This window comes from Aquarana catesbeiana, linkage group LG05 (genome assembly GCF_042186555.1).
Source record: "Aquarana catesbeiana isolate 2022-GZ linkage group LG05, ASM4218655v1, whole genome shotgun sequence".
Taxonomy (NCBI): Eukaryota; Metazoa; Chordata; class Amphibia; order Anura; family Ranidae; genus Aquarana; species Aquarana catesbeiana.
In genome coordinates, this window is record NC_133328.1 from 528,610,253 (window position 1) to 528,632,898 (window position 22,646).

A 22,646-nucleotide genomic window follows, 5' to 3' on the forward strand; every position below is an offset into this window, starting at 1 on the left:
CTCCATAGGCGACGTTTAAAAAAATTCTACAGGTTGCATGCTTTGAGTCACAGGGGAGGTCTAGGGCTAGAATTATTGATCTCGCTCTAAAGATCGCGGCAATACCTCACATGTGTGGTTTAAAAAAATGGGTCACTTTTATTCATATTACAAGCAATGTAAACATCCCTTGTAATCAAAAAAGCATGACAGGACCTGGAAATTTTGGGGAAAAAAAAGTTTTTCTTTTGCTTTTGTTATAAAATTTTGTAAATAAATATGTTTTCTCCTTCACTGATGGGCACTGATGAGACTGCACTAATAGGCACTGATGAGGTGGCACCAATGAGTTGGCACTGATGATGTAGCACTGATGAACACTGATAGGTGGCACTGATGGGCACTAATAGGTGGCACTGGTATGCAGCACTGATGGGCATTGATAGGTGGCACTGATAGGCACTGAAGGGCACTGACAGGCTGCACTGATGGGTGGCACAGGTGGGCACTGATAGGTGGGCACTGATGGGCATGGATGGGCACTGATAGGTGGCAATGATGGACACTGATGGGTGGTACTTTTGGACACTGATAGGCATCACCAACACTGTTGGGCATCACTGATGAGGAGACATCTGGCACTGACTGACTGGCACTGACTGGCATTATGTGTGGGCACTGTTTGGCATTGTTTGGGCACTTACTGGCATCCCTGACGGTATAGGGTGGCATCCCTGGTGGTATAGGGTGGCATCCCTGGTGATCCATCTATTGTGGTGGTCCTGGTGGTGTCCCTGGTGGTCCAGTGTGGGCATCCGCGGGGGGGCTGCGCTGATTAATAATCAGCGCAGACCCCCCGTCAGGAGAGCCACCGATCGGCTCTCCTCTACTCGCGTCTGTCAGAGACATCTTCCCCTCACTCATCTCCATGTCAGGCTAGGGAGAGGATCCGATCGCCTCCGCCACTACCAACGGCTTCGGTAAGCGGCGAGGGCATTGGAGAGCGACGGGAGGGGGGCCCCTCTCCCGCCGCCGATAAAAGTGATGTCGCCGCAAATCCATTGCAGAAACCACTTTTATCTTGAAATGGACCGCCCACTCTTGAAGAGGATACCGGGGTTATTGTGCCTTAAACATCTCTGGCAAATAAAGGACAACCACCTTTTTTAGTGCATAGAGAATGATTTAGGGTCAATTAACAAAATATTACAGGAAGATATACCTGCAGTCCCAAATTTATATAACTTTTAGGTCAATCAACACCTACAGTGACCTGTTTTACTGCACTAAATGTGGCTAATGTTTATTCAATGTTCTACTGCACTGAGTGTTAATACCACGATTTTCACGCTGGATAGAAGGTATTATGCACAGATGCACGTGTCTCAAGGTGGTATGGTAAGTCCCCCTTCTTAATATAATATAGTATTATCCTTTGTGCTGTCCAGATGATAGCCAACTAGTAAAAGCATGACACCACTACAAAATGTAAATATACACTTCTACATATATCTTTTTTTAAGTTTTTACTTTTAGTATGAAATAAAATGTAATTAGGTTCTCAGAGATTTAGGCTCAGTTACATGGAACATTATGGAGGACCTTGATGCATATTTGTGTGTTTAAGGGTAGGCCTCTTGATTTGGTATATTTTTTTAAATCAGGTGGAATAAATTTCATACTCTTTTGGTATGTTGCAAATGTTTACCCCATCGGAACTTGCTGAGTGTACTATTAGTTAGCAACCAAAAGCATTTTTGTTTTAAGAAAGGTTGCCATTGTGATGATAATGGGATCGCGGACAGCATGGCCCAGACATAAAGAAAACCAAAACAATCAGTTTATTGATGAAAAAACATAACTTTATTTGGCCGCGGCCGTTATTACTGGTTTATAACAAATAATTTAAAAGCAAAACTGTTATCATGTAGATCAACTGTAATGAATTAAATACATCAACCAATTACACAACTCAGCCACTAGGGCCCCTTTCACCCATTAATGTACATTTTCACTGACTCTGCTTGCTCAGCGGGGATCGATCCGTTGATCCTCGCTGAGCCGGTGGATGACAGGTCCGTCTCTGCTCACTTTGCAGGGACGGACCCTTCAGAGCCCCACTCTCCTCTATGGGAGATCAGATGAAAACGAACCAGCTGTCCATTTTCATCCGATGCGATCCACCAAATGGATGGAAAATAGGGTTTCCATCCGTCTGGATTCAGCCGATCAGAGTGGATCCGGATGTCAGCGGACATGTCACCGCTGAGGACTAAAACCCTTTAAGTGTTGACACCAATCATACCCAAGAGAAGTTATCACCAAAAGTGTAATGGCTTACAAATTAGTGTATAAAACATCCAGACATGAATATCAAAAACATGCAAAAAAACGCACCAAAAAACAGAAAAAATGCAAAAATCGCACCAAAATTAAAAATTCCACCGAGATCGCTGCTGAAGACGTCTATGACGAAATGCGTACGGCGTCACTACCCACATCACGTGACTTCCAGGAAGCTGAGCAAGTGGGTGGATCGCAACCACAGTGCAAGCTGTCTACCTACAGCTCAGTTGCCTATGCTTTATACCGGCAAGTGCAGCCCCTATGGGACTAGGCATTACGCTGCATGAACTATATTTTTTGTCTGTTTGCTCATATACAATTTTTTTTTTTAAATAATCTTTTAATAAACAGAAGTTTTGGTTATACTGCACTATGGGAGCCAATTTCTCTTTTTTATGAGGATTATGAAAATTACATCTATCACAACCCGAATATCCCAAGGCTGCTCGAGGAACTGCAAAGGCTGACACCAGTGGTTACCTGCCAACCTAAGGAGCTACATGCGCATTACCCCTGAAGGGGTAGTAGGATCTGGTAAGTGGGGACCCTTGAGGGGGAGCACGCAAGTCAACTGTCAAGATTCTGTGATCATGAAAGTCACCTGCTACAATTCCTCTAAACACGAACAGTTACTTTTATTGAGGTGAATGCACCTATGTGTTCTTTGTACACGGTGTGATAAACTGCATCTTGGTGGAATTTTTAATTTTGGTGCGATGTTTGCATTTTTTCTGTTTTTTGGTGCGATTTTTTTTTTGCTTTTTTTGTTTTTTTCTACATCTTGGGTTTATATACACCTTGATTTTATGATTGGGACACTATGGGGGTTATTTACAAAAGGCAAATCCTCTTTGCACTGCAAGTGCACTTGAAAGTGCAGTCGCTTTAGATCCGAGGGGCACATGCAAGGAAAATAAAAAAACAGCATTTTAGCTTGCACATGATTAGATGATTAAATCAGCAGAGCTTCTACTCATTTCAGATCTACCCCTTAGATTTAGAGCGACTGCACTTTCAAGTGCACTTGCAGTGCAAAGTGGATTTGTCTTTCGTAAATAACCCCCTATATGTATACACTTGTATGTTTTTGTATATGGTGCGATAATTACATTTTGGTGCGACTTTGGTGCAATTTTTTTAACTTTTTTGTTTTTTGGTGCGATTCTTTGCATTTTTATTAGGATTTGGTTTTTGGGTTTACTCACAGCCTGCATTTTGGGTTAAGACACTATACCCACTATTACAAGCAGATGGTCACTATACTATCATGATATTCATGTCTGGATGTTTTATACACTAATTGTAAGCCATTACACTTTTGATGATAATCTCTCCTGTGTAGGATTGGTGTCCACACTTAGAGGGTTTTAGTACTCATCTACTGGGGTAGGTGAGGTGTGATAACTATTACACTACCACCTTTATGGAAACTGTTTTGTTATAATTTATTCCACAATAACATTGTGTCTTTTAATACCTAGCCACTATAGAGTGATTTGGTAGAGCACTATTTGACATATAGGTAGCGCCACTCGCCCCTTCACATCTTCTTTCCAGTTGTGTGAAGTTGGCACCCCATGTTTGTAAAACCTGAATAAAAATATACCATTCATTTGTACCGCTTTGTGCTGATTTGTGCCACAAAAATTAGCGTTTGTGCCGGTGCGGTTTCTGAGATATTAAACATTCAATTCAATGCAAGCCCCGCCCACTTTGCACCCCATGTTGCTGAATTTTAAAAACAAAAGCGCCATTCATTTGTGCCATGTTTTTGTTGGTTTGTGCTGCAAAAATAAACGTATGTACGGTTTTGGTTGCGGAGATATTGTGCGTTATATTTGCTGGAATCCTGTCCACTTTGCACCCCATGTTGCTGAATTTTAAAAACAAATGTGCCATTCGTTTGTGCACGTTTGTGCTGGTTTCTACCGCAAAAATAAACATTTGCCGCTTTGGTTTCGGAGATATTGTGTGTTATAGTTGCTGAAACCCCACACTTTGCACCCCATGTTGTTGAATTTTAAAAACAAACGTGCCATTTGTTTGTGCCGCATTTGTGCTGCAAAAATAAATGTTTGTGCCGCTTTGGTTTCGGAGATATTGTGCATTATATTTGCTGAAACCCCGCCCACTTTGCACCCCATATTGCTGAATTTTAAAAACAAACGCGCCATTCATTTGTGCCATGTTTGTGCTGCAAAAATAAACGTTTGTACGACTTTGGTTGAGGAGATATTGTGCGTTAAAGTTGCTGAAACCCCACCCACTTTGCACCCCATGTTGCTGAATTTTAAAAACAAATGCGTCATTCGTTTGTGCCACGTTTGTGCTGGATGGGATGCAAAAATAAACGTTTGTGTCGCTTTGGTTTTGGACATATTGTGCGTTTATATTTGATGAAACCCCTCCCACTTTGCACCCCATGTTGCTGAATTTTAAAAACAAATGCGCCATTCGTTTGAGCCGTGTTTGTGCTGGTTTGTACCACAAAAATAAATGCTTGTGCCACTTTGGTTGCAGATATATTGTGCGTTATAGTTGCTGAAACCCCGCGCACTTTGTACCCCATGTTGCTGAATTTTAAAAACAAATGCGTCATTCGTTTGTGCTGCGTTTGTGCTGGATGGGATGCAAAAATAAACATTTGTGTCGCTTTGGTTTTGGAGATATTGTGTGTTATATTTGATGAAACCCCACCCACTTTGCACCCCATGTTGCTGAATTTTAAAAACAAACGTGCCATTCGTTTGTGCCGCATTTGTGCTGGTTTGTGCTGCAAAAATAAACATTTGTGCCGCTTTGGTTTCTGGGATATTGTGTGTTATAGTTGATGAAACCCCGCCCACTTTGTACCCCATGTTGCTGAATTTTAAAAACAAATGCGTCATTTGTTTGTGCCACGTTTGTGCTGATTTGTGCTGCAAAAATAAACGTTTGTGCCGCATTGGTTTCGGAGATATTGTGCGTTATATTTGCTGAAACCCTGCCCACTTTGCACCCCATATTGCTGAATTTTAAAAACAAACACGCCATTCATTTGTGCCACATTTGTGCTGGTTTGTACCGCAAAAATAAATGTTTGTGCCACTTTGGTTGCGGAGATATTGTGTGTTATAGTTGCTGAAACCCCGCCCACTTTGCACCCCATGTTGCTGAATTTTAAAAACAAACGTGCCATTAATTTGTGCCGTGTTTGTGCTGGTTTGTACAGCAATTGGTGCCGCATTGGTTTAGGAGATATTGAGTGGTATATGTTGTCAAACCACACTTTACACCTCGTTATTAAATCTTACATACAACTAGATTTATTTGTTCCCGGTTTGTGCAGATTTGGTGGATATTCTACATGATGTTTTACTTCACATGCATAGTTTTGCCACCCCCACAGGGATCCCCCCTTCCGATTCTCTAGCGCTGACTGGAAGAACAAACGGAGGAGGAAATCTGGGGAGGGGGCGGGCACAGCTGGCTCTAGTGAGGCAGAGACAGCTGTCAATCAGGCGGCAGGGTGGATCTCGACAGTATTGTCAGGATCTGTCCTGGCTACAGCGTGGCTCTGCACTGTCAGGATATAGTGGGCAATAGACCGCCACATGCACATGAGTTTTTTTGTCACAGGAGAACATACTATATGTCATCTTGTGAACAAAAAGAGAACTAAGACCAAAAAAGATTGGGCCATAGTTCTCTTTTAACAAAAGTTTAAATCAGGTGTTAACCAAGCTAAACAGCACTCCAGCAAATTTTCTTATATAAGTCACTTCTTTTTTTAATTGCCTTTTTTGAAAAACATCTATGTCAGTAAACATTCTATTCCTGACAGACTCCATGGCAGATGACATGTGGGTTAATCCCGCCTCCTCTCCAATGCTATAGGACCCCACTCCCATAAATTTAAGCTCACCACTAGAGACTGTGTTCTGTAATTAGCCAACTCATGACCAAAGGGTGGGAACTCCATATGCCATGGAGTCCATCAGGAAAGGAAAATTACAAAAGTATTTGGTAATAAATTTTCTGTTTTACTGACAGACTTCATGGCAGACTATGTGTGGGAAATAACTAGCCAAACCACACGGGTGAGTATGCTGATAAAAAGAAGTTTAATTCTTCCCGTCAACCGACTGGATTCTTAAACCAAAGACCGAAGAGGATAGAGAAGCAGGTTCTATGCAATAGTGTGACATAAAGGTATTAATGGAGCCCCATGAGGCCGCCTTGTAGATGACATCAGGAGCCACATGCCGGGCTGCTGCCCACAAAGCCTCCATACCCCTGGTAGAGTGTGCTGTCACCGCCTCTGGAGGAGCCAGGCCCTTAGCCTTATAAGCCTGCTAGATAGACTGGACGATCCAGGTCGCAATCATTCTGGACGAAGCCCGTTTCCCCTTGTTGTTGCCAGAGTGTAGAGGAAAGAAGAAGTCAGAGCGTCTAAAGGAGGAAGTAACTAGGTATTTCTTCAGCATTTCGCCTACATCCAGACGATGGACTTCAGAGGAACCTGGGGTCCTGAATGTAGATAGGACAATTTCTTGGTCCTCATGGAACACTGAAGAGACTTCAGATTTGAGCCAAGCATAGGGATGAGGACCACCCGGTCCGGGAAGAAAGTCAGGAATGGTTCTTCATGACCCAAGGACCCAATCTCAGGAAACCTTTTAGCCGAAGTGATGGCTACAAGAAAGGCGACTCTTGCAGAAAAGTCCTTAATAGAAAGCGGGGCAGATCCCACAGGGCTTAGTCCAGACAGTGAGTCGAAGACCAGGGGAAGATCCCATCTGGGGAATCTTGCTCCTAGGATCTCTTGTTAAGGAGATCGTGGAGGCGTGTGGCTATCTACCCCAGCCTCGGGTCTTTACTAAGAACGGATCCCAAATGCGTCTCCTTACCAAGAATCTTCTAGATGATGGATGGGCACAGTTTCTTCTCGCTTATGTCTCTCTTCCTCTTGGTGTAGGTTTCTTTCTTGGAATATAGTGGGATGTCAGTGGACAGGGGGCAGTGATGCGACACAAGCTGGGCCGGCAGTGAGGATGGAAAATGAATACCTTGGCAAATGAAAGCTTGACACCATCGAACCCGGTTGGACAAGGCACGAAGAGGAGACAATAGCTGCACTGCCAACATCCCTACCTTCCAGCAGTTCTAATGCTCTGATTTATTCGTGCTTGCCCTTCTCGAGCCCATGAGGGTGGAAATTACTCCTGAAGCACACCCGAGAGACTCCAGCCTTTCCCTCTCAAGAACCAGACTATCAGTCTCAGTAATGCCGGACAAGGGTGAAGGACTGCCCCCCGAGAAAGAAGGTCCAGCCTGAGTGGAAGAGGTAGCTGTCCCGGAAGCTGAGCTAGGTCAGGAGGGGAAACCATGGCCTGTTCTACCAGTTTTGTGCTATCATCACCACCTTGACCGCCCCCGCTTGAAGCCTCCGTAAGAACCTGAGGATGATCAGGAACGGGGAAAAGGCGTACTCCCTGTTAGAGCTTCCACTGATCTGTCAGGACATCTATTCCAAAGGCATGGCTGCAACGGCCCCGAGTGTAATACTTCTTGATTTTGAAGTTGCAGGGGGATGCAAATAAATCTACTTCGGGATTGACTCCCAAGGACAGGATCCACTTGAATGTCTGCGCATTCAGTGACCACTCGTTGTTGTCCAGCTGAGTGCGCGACAGGAAGTCCGCTTGGACATTCTAGACTCCAGGGACAAAGACTGCTGAAATATTGGCCAGATTTTTCTGAGCCCAGGACATGATGGGCTGGACTTCTTGGAGCAGAGTAGAGCTCTGAGTGCCCCCCTGCCTCTTCACATATGAGACCGCTGTAGTGTTGTCCATCTTCAGTAAAACTGACTTCCCCTTCAGGAGATGAGTGGAAGATTGGAATGCAGACCAGGCTGCCCGTAACTCCAGGGCATTCGAGCCTGGGTTGTGAAGACGGGCACCCCATTTGCCTTGAGCAAGTTCTGACCCGCAAAGGGCTCCCCAACCAGCACCACTGGCATCAGTCAAGACCGTGACCCACGAGACGGGGCGATGGAGTGGCAGGTGAGCAGACTTCTGCGCTGCAGCCACCAGAAGAGGCTGTTCCTCATCACTGAAGTTATGGGAATGAACTGATTGTCATCCCCCGAATTCCATTATTGAATAATCCCTATCTGAAAAGGGCGTAATCTCCCAAGAAACCAGTTGACCACGGGGGTCTTGGAGACCATTGTGCCGATAATCTTTAAGTATTGCGAGGCTTTTAGGTGTGAAGAGCTCGGAGTTCATGAGATTCTTCCTTGAATGACTGGAATCTTTTCCACGGGGAGAGAGATGTAACTTTCTACTGTGTGGAACTAAGTACAGTATATCAGGCACTGGACTGGTTCCAGACTGCTTTTTCCCAGACGTGCTGGAAGAGAAGCAGACGCGCCCCCACCCGACCTGCCTGGGCAGGCCCAAACTCAAAATGGCTTAGCCAGCTTTCATCCACTGGACGCCTGGCTCTTAGCGGGCATCTGGAAGGATGCCTGTCTTCTGTTCCAATTCCTTCTGATATCTTGGCTGGGCCTGTAAGAGCGTGCTTCCCTTGAACGCTCAGTACTATGTCTTCTGTGCTGAAGCCTTTTCTGCTTGAACAGATGCCTAACCTAAGGCAGAAAGCCCAACCTCCCACCTGTGGCCCGAGCTATGGCACTATCCAGCTTGTCACCAAACAGCGAGGACCCTTCAAGGGGATCCTACACCAGGCCTGCTTAGATGCTGGGTCAGCGAGCCAGGGGCGCAAACACAAGGCCCGCTTGGCCATGACAGCATAGTCCAGGCCGACAGGCGGATAAGGTCGATTGAAATCTCCCCCAGGAAGGCCACCACCAGCTTCAGCTCCTGGATTACCGAGCCCCTGTCTAGTTCATCTGAGACTCCTCTGATCATGGAGTCTACATTCTCCATCCAGACCTCCATGGCCTTTGACATGGCCGCAGGGGCCAAGGCGGGTTTGCAAGCTATCCCGGCTGACCCGTAAATCCTTTTAAGATCTTGATCTATTCTTCTCTCAAGCCCATCTTTGAAGGATACCTGTCATGGACGTACTGTGCATGGTTCTGCAACTGGCCGTGGGCGCATGGGTCCATTGGGACGTGTTCCAGTCCATAGGCATTCAGCAGTGAATAGACGCGCGCCAATGCGCATGCTCAGAACGCGGATGCGCGCACACTAACACAGCTTTGGCGCCCAGTGATCCTTAAAAGGGGCCTCTTCAGAATGCATCCTTGCTGTCTGATCTGCAGCTCATCCTGTACCCGATTCTGAACCCGCATCTGCTCCAGTGTTACCCGGGTTCTCCTGACCTCGCTGCTGTCTCCAGCTGACTCTAGCTGACCCCTTGTCTTGCTTTCACCTGCTCTGTGTTCCTGTTTGTTTGATCTCCTGTTGCCGATTCTGCCTGGACTTGACCATTCTCTGCCTGCTGCTTCTGTCTGATTCATCCGCTGCTGTGACCTGGCTTGTCTGACCCTGCTTCTGTCTGCAGTCCTGCATCCATGTGCATCTGCCTACGAGTCCTGCATCCATGTGCATCTGCTTATGAGTCCTGCATCCGTGTGCATCTGCCTACGAGTCCTGCATCCGTGTGCATCTGCCTACAAGTCCTGCATCCGTGTGCATCTGCCTACAAGTCCTGCATCTGTGCACACCTGCCTACAGTCCTGCATCTGTGCGCACCTGCCTGCTACTTCTCAGCGTTCCTGCATGTCAAGCTGACTTCATCTTCAGTCAAGCGGATCCTGCAGGCTCTCCTACTCCGCTGTGCTCTGAGGGTTACTGTTCTCACTCCAGTGATCCCGGAACCAGAGCCGTACGAGAGGTCTCCCTCTGCACGTCAGGCTCACCTCCAAGGTACATGTCAATACCACATCCCCCAGAGGAAGAGTGACACGTTTAGCTATTCGCATCAGAGCTGCGTCTACGAGGGCAGCGTTTTCCAGATATTTCACTTCCTCAGCCTTGAAGGGGTATAACCTGGAGGTTCTACTTGACATAGAGGTCTTCTTATCTACCTTGCTCCATTCCTCGTCAATAATATCCTTTAATTCAGAAAGGAGTGGAAAATGTAAATGTTATTTCTCCAGATGCTTAAAGAATTTCTTCTGTATAGCCGGGGGAGTAGAAGAGCCTTCCCACTTAAGGGCCTCTTTGACCGCCTTAATTAGTGGAGAAACCAGGGTGAAGTCGAAGCCTCCGATAAACTCATCTCCCTCCATCTCTCTGTGCGAGGAATCAAGGGAGGAATCATAAGGCTGGAATGGGCCCAGATCCTCCTGGGCCTTGTCAGCCAGGGAGCCAGATAATTTGGTGGACTGGCTCCACGTGTAAGATGTACCCTACTCTTTGGGGGATTGTTGCACCACCCGTTTGACCAGCGTCTCCATTTGCCGGCTTTCAGCATCTTTTTCCCAACCGCCTTGGCATAAGAAGGGTCACATAAGGACTTGACTTCCAGGACCCGGGTCCCACAACCCCAGCAGGATCTGTGATCAAAACGGCTGTCGTGGCGGTGGGTGTGGTGTTTGGAGGAGGAATGGTAACATCTCCTTTGTTGGGAGAAGGAATGGGAACATCTCCTCTGTTGGGAGGAGGAATGTGAACATCTCCTCTGATGTTGGGTCCTAGATGGAGAGTCATGTCTGGACCTTGATGAAAAAAGTTGGGCGTTGCGGCCTAGCAAGGTCCCTGTCATCTTGGACAGTAAGCTGATGGTCTGACCTGGAAGGGCTAAAAATGGGAGAAGGGAGAACATGATGTTTAGGGAATCAGTCCACCTGCATGTGGACCTGGCCCTCCCCTTCTCATGCCCCACATACCTAGAGTGTAAGGGGTGGCCGCATGGAGGCAGTGATCTGTCACCCTGGCGGACGAATAGGAGGTGATCCTGCAGCTTTGTAGGAACACTCACACGTCCTGCAACAAAGGAGTACAAATAGCAGTGCAGCTTTCCCTTTAAGAGGCATCTTAGCCCCCTTCCCTCTTTTACCATAGCCCCAGGCTGAAGCTAACCATGATCTGGGAACCTGGGGCCTGAGGAGCTGACCCAAGCTGCCTTTAGTAATCCTTAGAATGACAGGGCTCTCAGGGATTCAAACATCCCCGCCAGAATGACGTGACCGCCATGCCCGGACTGCGCCTGTGCAGTGGCGACCTGTCTTAGAGCACTTGTACGGCTGCCGGGTCCCCTGCCACACTGCGCATGCGTGAAACCAAGCCTCGGATTGCACATGCGCAGTAGCGAGCCGGAGCTGAGACCCGAAAGAGGGAGCCAAACCCTGGAACGCACTTGCGTTCCAAGCGCCATAGAAGCAAAAAGAAAAAGAAGACAGCAAGGCACATGAGGAAAAAACAAACAGGGAGCTTTTACATACAAAAACTGCTGCCATGGAGAATCTTCAGACCTGCCAGCCATTTCACTGAGCCTGGGCATAGGAAGGCCGTCCCCACCACAGGACACAACCACCCATGGCTGGGCCCTGGGCTATCTTGAAACTGCCTGGCATCAACTTCCACAAACAAATTTTGGACATCCGTAAACGTTAGTGCATTGACTTGTAGGTTCAATGAGGAGGACAAAAAAGGAACGCAGTCTCTAGTGGTGAGCTCCCAATTTATGGGAGTGGGGTCCTATAGCATTGGAGAGGAGGCGGGGTTAACCCACACGTAGACTGCCATGGAGTCTGTCAGGAAAAGAATGTTTACTGACATAGATGTTTTTCAAAAAAAGCTATTAAAAAAAGAAGTGACCTATATAAGAGAATTTGCTGGAGTGCTGTTTTGCTTGGTTAACACCTGGTTTAAATTTTTGGTAAAAGAGAACTATGACCCAACCTTTTTTGGCCTTAGTTCTCTTTTTGATCACAAGATGACATATAGTATGTTCTCCTGTGACAAAAAAAACTCATGTGCATGTGGCAGGCTATTGCCCACTATATCCTGACAGCTCAGAGCCGCGATGCAGCTGGGACAGATCCCAACAATACTGTTGAGATCCACCCTGCCACCTGATTGACAGCTGTCTCTGCCTCACTAGAGCCAGAGCCAGCTGTGCCCGCCCCCTCCTCCGTCTGTTCTTCCAGTCAGCGCTAGAGAATCGGAAGGGGGGGATCCCTGTGGGGGTGGCAAAACTACGCATGTGAAGTAAAACATCATGTAGAATATCCACCAAATCTGCACAAACCGGGAACAAATAAATCTAGTTGTATGTAAGATTTAATAACGAGGTGTAAAGTCAGTGTGGTTTGACAACATATACCAACCATTCAATATCTCCAAAACCAAAGCGGCACAAATGTTTATTTTTGCGGCACAAACCATCACAAATGCGGCACAAATGAATGGCATGTTTGTTTTTAAAATTCAGCAAGATGGGGTGCAAAGTGGGCGGGGTTGCAGCAACTATAACACACAATATCTCTGCAACCAAAGCGGCACAAAAGTTTATTTTTGCGGCACAAACCAGCACAAACGCGGCACGAACGAATGGAGCATTTGTTTTTAAAATTCAGCAACATGGGTTGCAAAGTGGGCCAGGCTTCAGCAAATATAACGCACAATATCTCCGCAAACAAAGAGGCACAAACATTTTATTTTTGTGGCACAAACGAATGGCACGTTTGTTTTTAAAATTCAGCAACATGGGGTGCAAAGTGGGCGGGGTTTCAGCAAATATACCGCACAATGTCTCTGAAACAAAAGGGGCACAAACGTTTATTTTTGCAGCACAAACGAATGGCGTGTTAGTTTTTAAAATTCAGCAACATGGGATGCAAAGTGGGTGGCGTTGCAACAAATATAAGGCACAATATCTCTGCAACAAAAGCAGGACAAAAGTTTATTTTTGCAGCACAAATGTGGCACAAACAAATAGCGCGTTTGTTGTTAAAATTCAGCAACATGGGATGCAAAGTGGGCGGGGTTGCAACAAATATAAGGCACAATATCTCTGCAACAAAAGCGGCACAAACGTTTATTTTTGCAGCACAAACCAGCACAAAACGCGGCAAAAACGAATGGCGCGTTTGTTTTTAAAATTCAGCAACATAGGATGCAAAGTGGGTGGGGCTTGCATTAGATTGAATGTTTAATATCTCAGAAACCAAACCGGCACAAATGCTCATTTTTGCGGCACAAATCAGCACAAACGCAGCACAAACAAATGGTATATTTTTATTCAGGTTCTTTCCTTCTATATTCTAGAGCCCTCTTACGGGTTTTTTTTGGGGGGAGCCTGCAACCTTCACACACGTCCTAAGCGCAGACCTTCCTAAATTAAATTTTTTTTACATGTCACTGCTGACATTCATCGCTCCATAGAACTGCATGGAGCATCCGTTCAGGTCCGCCTGAAAAACTGACGGTCCTCATGTGTGAAAGGGGCCTAAGACTCGAGCTGCAAAATAAATGACCCATGTTAAAATGATTGAACACAACTGTCCCCACCAGACAGGTGGGATATAACATATCCCACCTGTCATAAATTCCCCAAAACCGTGGCCAGTTCAATAATTGATTGAAAGTCAAGGTTCAATATGTCCAGGCCGATTTCTGATAGGTGGACCCCAACATCTTTATACAGGCCCGGGAGAACCCCCTCTAAATCTAAATGGCGGAAGGAAATGGCTTTGCAAATTAATATAAGAATTTTAGGGGTTATAGAATTCCTATTATCCCTTGTAAAATGTACCTTTTTGTACCCCTTCAATGCTTGTCGAACAAAAAAAAAAACGTAAGTACGGTGTTAGATTATATAATTTCTGAAAGAAACATATGCATGAAAGAGTCTTATGGATAAGTGCCCACAGGTGGCCAAGTCCGTACGCTGTGCAGACCCCAATATCTCCCTCTCCTATAAGCTTATGGTCACTTCAATGACCATAAGCTTATATCAGAATTGTTCAGCAGACTCTGCTGAATAATTCTATAACTCTGAACAACCCGCTGGTCAGAGTTATTAGCCCCTAATGTGACCGCCCCCCCCCCCCCACCCATGCCGACGCTTCCCTGCCCACAGCCACTCCACCTCCCGCCGAACCTATTCTTCTAAAACTACTCCCCCCACTCTCCTTTACTATCCCCTTCACCCCCTTCTTCCCCCCCAGCAATGATTATCCCCCTCCACCCGATCCAACCCCCCCCTCAAACCCGTTCCCTGCAGCCACATCATTGTTTAATCTATACCCGTTGTTGTCAGGATCGACAGGGGGTGGACCTTTAAGATGCAGGACTTTTGTTCATTTACACAAAAATTTTGGAAACCTTCCGACTGTGTAATGCACTCAATACCCTCTGGTATGCTGCCGGCCACCTCGTTGATTTCCTGGCAGCACAACAATTCAACAGGAGTCGCCATGGGAATGAATTTTCCGCACTTGCATCATTCCGTATTACCAAGACGTTCTGTTTCACCTTCCTCTTGAGTTTCTGTTGATTGCAATGTGGAACCCTTTCATAATGGATTACATTAAAATGCTGGGTCGTTTTCTGGCTCTGGATATTGTGACCATATTTCCTCAAGCAACATTTGTCTCTGTAGTATAAACCACAAAAAATATGCTTTACATATTTTCCATTTTAGGCTAATAAAGAAATTATTTTTTGTAAGAATTTTCATTTAATATATTTTTTTTATTTAGCACAGTTACACGTTGATTGCTTGTTATTTTTTATAATTAAAATTTAAAAAAAAAAAGTTTGATAGTAATTTACCAGGATTAATAGATTTTTTTAAATTTTATAATTATTACAAACAGTATACTTCATGGTACATCAATCTATTTATAATAATTCTTACTCTCTCCTTCCACCACCAGCCTGAACCGTTGATACAAGGCAGGATGGATCCACGTTTTCTTGTTTTTTATGCAAATTTATGACCCTGCCATCTGATTGTCGCAGCTGAAAATGGTGCTCATCAGACCAGTCAATGTTTTCCCAATCTTCTATTGCCAACATTTGGTAAGCCTGTGCAAATTATAGCCTCAATATCATGTACTTAGGTGACAGGAGTGGCACCCTGTGTGGTCTTCTGCTGTTGTAGCCCATCTGCTTGAAGGTTCAATGTGTTGTGCATAAAGAGATGGTATTAGTTACATAGTTACATAGTTACATAGTAGGTGAGGTTGAAAAAAGACACAAGTCCATCAAGTCCAACCTATGTGTGATTATGTGTCAGTATTACATTGAATATCCCTGTATGTTGTGGTCATTCAGGTGCTTATTTAATAGTTTCTTGAAGCTATCGATGCTCCCCACTGAGACCACCGCCTGTGGAAGGGAATTCCACATCCTTACCGCTCTTACACCAAAGAACCCTCTACATAGTTTAAGGTTAAACCTCTTTTCTTCTAATTTTAATGAGTGGCCACGAGTCTTGTTAAACTCTCTTCTGCAAAAAAGTTTTATTTCTATTGTAGGGTCACCAGTACGGTATTTGTATATTGAGATCATATCCCCTCTCAAGCGTCTCTTCTCCAGAGAGAATAAGTTCAGTGCTCACAACCTTTCCTCATAACTAAGATCCTACAGACCCTTTATTAGCTTTGTTGCCCTTCTTTGTACTCGCTCCATTTCCAGTACATTCTTCCTGAGGACTGGTGCCCAGAACTGGACAGCATACTCTAGGTGCGGCCGGACCAGAGTCCTGTAGAGTGGGAGAACTATTGTTTTATCTCTGGAGTTGATCCCCTTTTTAATGCATGCCAATATTCTGTTTGCTTTGTTAGCAGCAGCTTGGCATTGCATGCCATTGCTGAGCCTATAATCTACTAGGACCCCCAGGTCCTTTTCCATCCTAGATTCCCTCAGAGGTTCTCCCCCCAGTGTATAGATTGCATTCATATTTTTGCCACCCAAATGCATTATTTTACATTTTTCTACATTGAACCTCATTTGCCATGTAGTTGCCCACCCCATTAATTTGTTCAGATCTTTTTGCAAGGTTTCCACATCCTGTGGAGAAATTATTGCCCTGCTTAGCTTAGTATTGTCTGCAAATACAGAGATTGAACTGTTTATCCCATCCTCCAGATCGTTTATGAACAAATTAAATAGGATTGGTCCCAGCACAGAACCCTGGGGAACCCCACTACCCACCCCTGACCATTCCGAGTACTCCCCATTTATTACCACCCTCTGAACTCGCCCATGTAGCCAGTTTTCAATCCATGTACTCACCCTATGGTCCATGCCAATGGACCTTATTTTGTAGAGTAAACGTTTATGGGGAACTGTGTAAAATGCTTTTGCAAAATCCAGATACACCACGTCTATGGGCCTTCCTTTATCTAGATGGCAACTCACCTCCTCATAGAAGGTTAGTAGATTGGTTCGGCAAGAACGATTCTTCATGAATCCATGCTGATTACTAGGGATGAGCCGAACACCCCCCTGTTCGGTTCGCACCAGAACATGCAAACAGGAAAAAAGTTTGTGCGAACACCGTTAAAGTCTATGGGACACGAACATGAATAATCAAAAGTGCTAATTTTAAAGGCTAATATGCAAGTTATTGTCATAAAAAGTGTTTGGGGACCTGGGTCCTGCCCCAGGGGACATGGATCAATGCAAAAAAAAGTTTTAAAAACGGCCGTTTTTTCAGGAGCAGTGATTTTAATAATGCTTAAAGTCAAACAATAAAAGTGTAATATCCCTTTAAATTTCGTACCTGGGGGGTGTCTATAGTATGCCTGTAAAGGGGCGCATGTTTCCTGTGTTTAGAACAGTCTGACAGCAAAATGACATTTTGAAGGAAAAAACTCATTTAAAACTACCCGCGGGCCGGCTATTGCATTGCCGACAATACACATAGAAGTTCATTGATAAAAACGGCATGGGAATTCCCCAAAGGGGGACCCCGAACCAAAATTAAAAAAAAAAAAAATGACATGGGAGTCCCCCTAAATTCCATACCAGGCCCTTCAGGTCTGGTATGGATATTAAGGGGAACCCCGGCCAAAATAAAAAAAAAAAAATGACGTGGGGTTCCCCCTAAATTCCATACCAGACCCTTCAGGTCTGGTATGGATTTTAAGGGGAACCCCACGCCAAAAAAAATAAATAAACGGTGTGGGGTCCCCCCAAAAATCCATACCAGACCCTTATCCGAGCACGCAACCTGGCAGGCCGCAGGAAAAGAGGGGGGGACGAGAGTGCGGCCCCCCCCTCCTGAACCGTACCAGGCCACATGCCCTCAACATTGGGAGGGTGCTTTGGGGTAGCCCCCAAAACACCTTGTCCCCATGTTGATGAGGACAAGGGCCTCATCCCCACAACCCTGGCCGGTGGTTGTGGGGGTCTGCGGGCGGGGGGGCTTATCGGAATCTGGAAGCCCCCTTTAACAAGGGGCCCCCAGATCCCGGCCACCCCCCGTGTGAAATGGTAAGGGGGTACTTACCCCTACCATTTCACTAAAAAACTGTCAAAAATGTTAAAAATGACAAGAGACAGTTTTTGACAATTCCTTTATTTAAATACTTCTTCTTTCTTCTATCTTCCTTCATCTTCTGGTTCTTCTGGTTCTTCTGGCTCTTCTGGTTCTTCCTCCGGCGTTCTCGTCCAGCATCCCCTCCACGGCGTCTTCTATCTTCTTTTCCTCGGGCCGCTCCGCACCCATGGCATGGGGGGGAGGCTCCCACTCTTCTCTTCTTCTTTTCTTCTCTTCTTCTCTTCTTCATTTTCTTCTCCGGGCCGCTCCGCATCCATGCTGGCATGGAGGGAGGCTCCCGCTGTATGATGGCGCTCCTCGTCTGACAGTTCTTAAATAACGGGGGGGCGGGGCCACCCGGTGACCCCGCCCCCCTCTGACGCACGGGACATGACGGGACTTTCCTGTGGCATTCCCCGTGACGTCACAGGGAAGTCCCGTCAAGTCACCGTGCGTCAGAGGGGGGCGGGGTCACCGGGTGGCCCCGCCCCCCATTATTTAAGAACTGTCAGACGTGGAGCGCCGTCACACAGCGGGAGCCTCCCTCCATGCCAGCATGGATGCGGAGCGGCCCGGAGAAGAAAATGAAGAAGAGAAGAAGAGAAGAAGAGAAGAGCGGGAGCCTCCCCCCCATGCCATGGGTGCGGAGCAGCCCGAGGAGAAGAAGATAGAAGACGCTGCGGAGGAGATGCTGGACGAGAACGCCGAAGGAAGAACCAGAAGAGCCAGAAGAACCAGAAAATGAAAGAAGAAAGAAGAAGCATTTAAATAAAGGAATTGTCAAAAACTGTCTCTTGTCATTTTTAACATTTTTGACAGTTTTTTAGTGAAATGGTAGGGGTAAGTACCCCCTTACCATTTCACACAGGGGGGGGCCGGGATCTGGGGGTCCCCTTGTTAAAGGGGGCTTCCAGATTCCGAAAAGCCCCCCGCCCACAGACCCACACAACCACCGGCCAGGGTTGTGGGGATGAGGCCCTTGTCCTCATCAACATGGGGACAAGGTGTTTTGGGGGGCTACCCCAAAGCACCCTCCCAATGTTGAGGGCATGTGGCCTGGTACGGTTCAGGAGGGGGGGCCGCACTCTCGTCCCCCCCTCTTTTCCTGCGGCCTGCCAGGTTGCGTGCTCGGATAAGGGTCTGGTATGGATTTTTGGGGGAACCCCACGCCGTTTTTTTTTTTTTTTTTGGCGCGGGGTTCCCCTTAAAATCCATACCAGACCTGAAGGGTCTGGTATGGAATTTAGGGGGAACCCCACGTCATTTTTTTTTTAAAATTTTGGCCGGGGTTCCCCTTAATATCCATATCAGACCTGAAGGGCCTGGTATGGAATTTAGGGGGACTCCTACGTCATTTTTTTTTTTTTTTTTTGGTTCGGGGTTTCCCTTTGGGGAATTCCCATGCCGTTTTTATCAATGAACTTCTATGTGTATTGTCGGCAATGCAATAGCCGCGGGTAGTTTTAAATGAGTTTTTTCCTTCAAAATGTCATTTTGCTGTCAGACTGTTCTAAACACAGGAAACGTGCGCCCCTTTACAGGCATACTATAGACACCCCCCAGGTACGAAATTTAAAGGGATATTACACTTTTATTGTTTGACTTTAAGCATTATTAAAATCACTGCTCCTGAAAAAACGGCCGTTTTTAAAACTTTTTTTTGCATTGATCCATGTCCCCTGGGGCAGGACCCAGGTCCCCAAACACTTTGTAGGGTAATAACTTGCATATTAGCCTTTAAAATTAGCACTTTTGATTTCTCCCATAGACTTTTAAAGGGTGTTCTGCGGCATTCGATTTTGCCGCGAACACCCCAAATTGTTCGCTGTTCGGCGAACTTGCGAACAGCCAATGTTCGAGTCGAACATGAGTTCGACTCGAACTCGAAGCTCAGCCCTACTGATTACTGCTAATGATACCGTTCTCATTACTAAAATCTTGTATATAGTCCCTTATCATCCCCTCCAAGAGTTTACATACTATTGATGTTAGGCTAACTGGTCTGTAATTCCCAGGGATGTATTTTGGGCCCTTTTTAAATATTGGTGCTACATTGGCTTTTTTCCAATCAGCTGGCACCATTCCAGTCAGTAGACTGTCTGTAAAAATTAGGAACAACGGTCTGGCAATCACTTGACTGAGTTCCCTAAGTACCCTCTGATGCAAGCCATCTGGTCCGGGTGATTTATTAATGTTAAGTTTCTCAAGTCTAATTTTAATTCTGTCCTCCGTTAACCATGGAGGTGCTTCCTGTGTTGTATCATGAGGATAAACACTGCAGTCTTGGTTACTGAAGCCCAACGATTCACTTGTGAAGACTGAGGAGAAGAATAAATTCAATACCTTCGCCATCTCCCCATCCTTTGTAACCAGATGTCCTTCCTCATTCTTTATGGGGCCAATATGGTCTGTCCTCCCTTTTTTACTGTTTACATACTTAAAGAATTTCTTGGGATTTTTTTTGCTCTCCTCCGCTATGTGTCTTTCATGTTCTATCTTAGCCGTCCTAATTGCACCCTTACATTTCTTGTTGCATTTTTTATAAAGTCTGAATGCTGAGGATGATCCCTCAACCATGTATTTTTTGAAGGCCTTCTCCTTTGCTTTTATATTCATTTTTACATTGGAGTTAAGCCATACAGGACTTTTGTTCACTCTTTTACATTTATTACCCAATGGGATACATTGGCTAATGCCCTTATTTAATATGCTCTTAAAGCAAACCCATCTCTCCTCCGTATTTTTTGTTCCTAATATGTTATCCCAATTTATGCCTTTTAGCAAGGTTTGTAGTTTAGGGAAGTTGGCTCTTTTGAAATTCAGTGTCTTTGTATTCCCTTTATGTTTCCTATTTGTGTGATTTATACTGAAACTAATTGACCTGTGATTGCTGATACCTAAATTGCCCCGTATTTCCACATCCGTGATCAGGTCTGTATTGTTGGTAATCAATAGATCCACTAATGTTTTATTTCTAGTTGGTGCGTCTACCATCTGACCCATAAAATTGTCCTGCAAGACATTAAGGAACTGGCGAGCCTTAAATGAATGCACGGTTCCCTCCGCCCAGTCTATGTCTGGATAATTAAAATCCCCCATTATGATAACACTTCCCATCCTTGCTGCTAATCCAAATTGTGATAGGAGATCTGTCTCAACTTCCTCCCTCAGGTTAGGGGGCTGATAGCATACTCCCAGTATTTTCCCCTTAGCTTCATCCCTTTGGAGTTCTACCCATAAGGATTCCACCTCCTCCCTAGCTCCCTCAGTGATGTCATCTCTCACATTCACTTGTACATTATTCTTGATATATAGGCATACCCCTCCCCCTTTTTTTCCCCTCTCTATCCTTGCGGTAAAGGGTATACCCTTTTTTATCCTCTCTATCCTTGCAGTAAAGGGTATACCCTTGAATGTTTGCCAGCCAATCATGAGAGCTGTTGAACCAGGTCTCTGAAATTCCCACAAAATCCAAATCCCCCTCGTACAACAGAATCTCTAGTTCACCCATCTTGTCCGCCATGCTCCTGGCGTTGGTGAACATGCCACATAGTTTAGACCGGTCGCATATTGTCCTCGTATTGGGTGTTTCGAGATTGCAACTAGGACTTGCTACTATACTTACCTTGTGTCTTTGTGCTTTGGTCAACCTACCACTAATGCCCCCAATACTACCCTCTGGAATATCTTCCACGCTGACTATCTCTACCTCTGGACCCTCCCCCCATCGCCTAGTTTAAAAACCCCTCTAACTTTTTGGCCATCTTCATTCCCAGCAGATCTGCACCCTCATCATTTAGGTGCAGTCCGTCCCTTCTATAGTACCGGTTATCGACTGAGAAGTCGGCCCAGTCCTCCAGGAACCCAAACCCCTCCTTACTACACCAGCTCTTCAGCCACTTGTTTACTTCCCTAATCTCCCTCTGCCTTTCTGGTGTGGCTCGATGTACCGGTAGTATTCCTGAGAATACTACCTTGGAGGTCCTTTTCCTCAATTTAGCTCCTAAGTCCCTAAAATCGTTCTTTAGGACTAGGGATGAGCCGAACACCCCCCCCCGGTTCGGTTAGCACCAGAACCTGCGAACGGACTGAAAATTCGCACGAACGTTAGAACCCCATTGACGTCTATGGAACTCGAACGTTCGAAATAAAAAGTGCTAATTTTAAAGGCTAATTTGCATGGTATTGTCCTAAAAAGGGTTTGGGGACCCGGGTCCTGCCCCAGGGGACATTTATCAATGCAAAAAAAACTTTTAAAAATGGACGTTTTTTCAGGAGCAGTAATTTTAATCATGTTTAAAGTATAAAAAAGGGAAATATTCCTTTAAATATTGTACCTGGGGGGTGTCTATAGTATGCCTGTAAAGTGGTGCGTGTTTCCCATGCTTAGAACAGTCCCTGCATAAAATGACATTTTTAAAGGAAAAAAAGTCATTTAAAACTGCTTGCGGCTTTAATGTAATGTCGGGTCCTGGCAATATGGATGAAAATCAGTGAGACAAACGGCATGGGTACCCTCCAGTCCATTACCAGGCCCTTTGGGTCCTGTATGGATATTAAGGGGAACCCCGCACCCAAATTAAAAAAAGGAAAGGCGTGGGGCCCCCAGGCCCTATATACTCTGAACAGCAGTATACAGGCGGTGCAAACAAGACAGGGACTGTAGGTTTGTTGTTAAGTAGAATCTGTTTGTAATTTTGAACTGGTACATTTTTAAAGTGTAGCTCCAGCCAAAAAATCTGTTTTTAAGCTTTTTGGAAAACATAGGGAAGGGTTATCACCCCTGTGACATTTGTTTTGCTGTCTTTGCTCCTCTTCAGAAGATTTCACCTCACTTTTTGTCTCGATGACAAATGTTTTTTGAAAAT

At 45.5% G+C, this 22,646-nt stretch overlaps 1 protein-coding gene across 2 annotated transcripts in view; it reads left to right on the forward strand.

Annotated features, from left to right (window-relative positions):
- Positions 1-22,646, forward strand: part of LOC141145227 (NXPE family member 1-like) — a 452,066-nt gene that overhangs the window by 60,349 nt on the left and 369,071 nt on the right. The window lies entirely within an intron of this gene.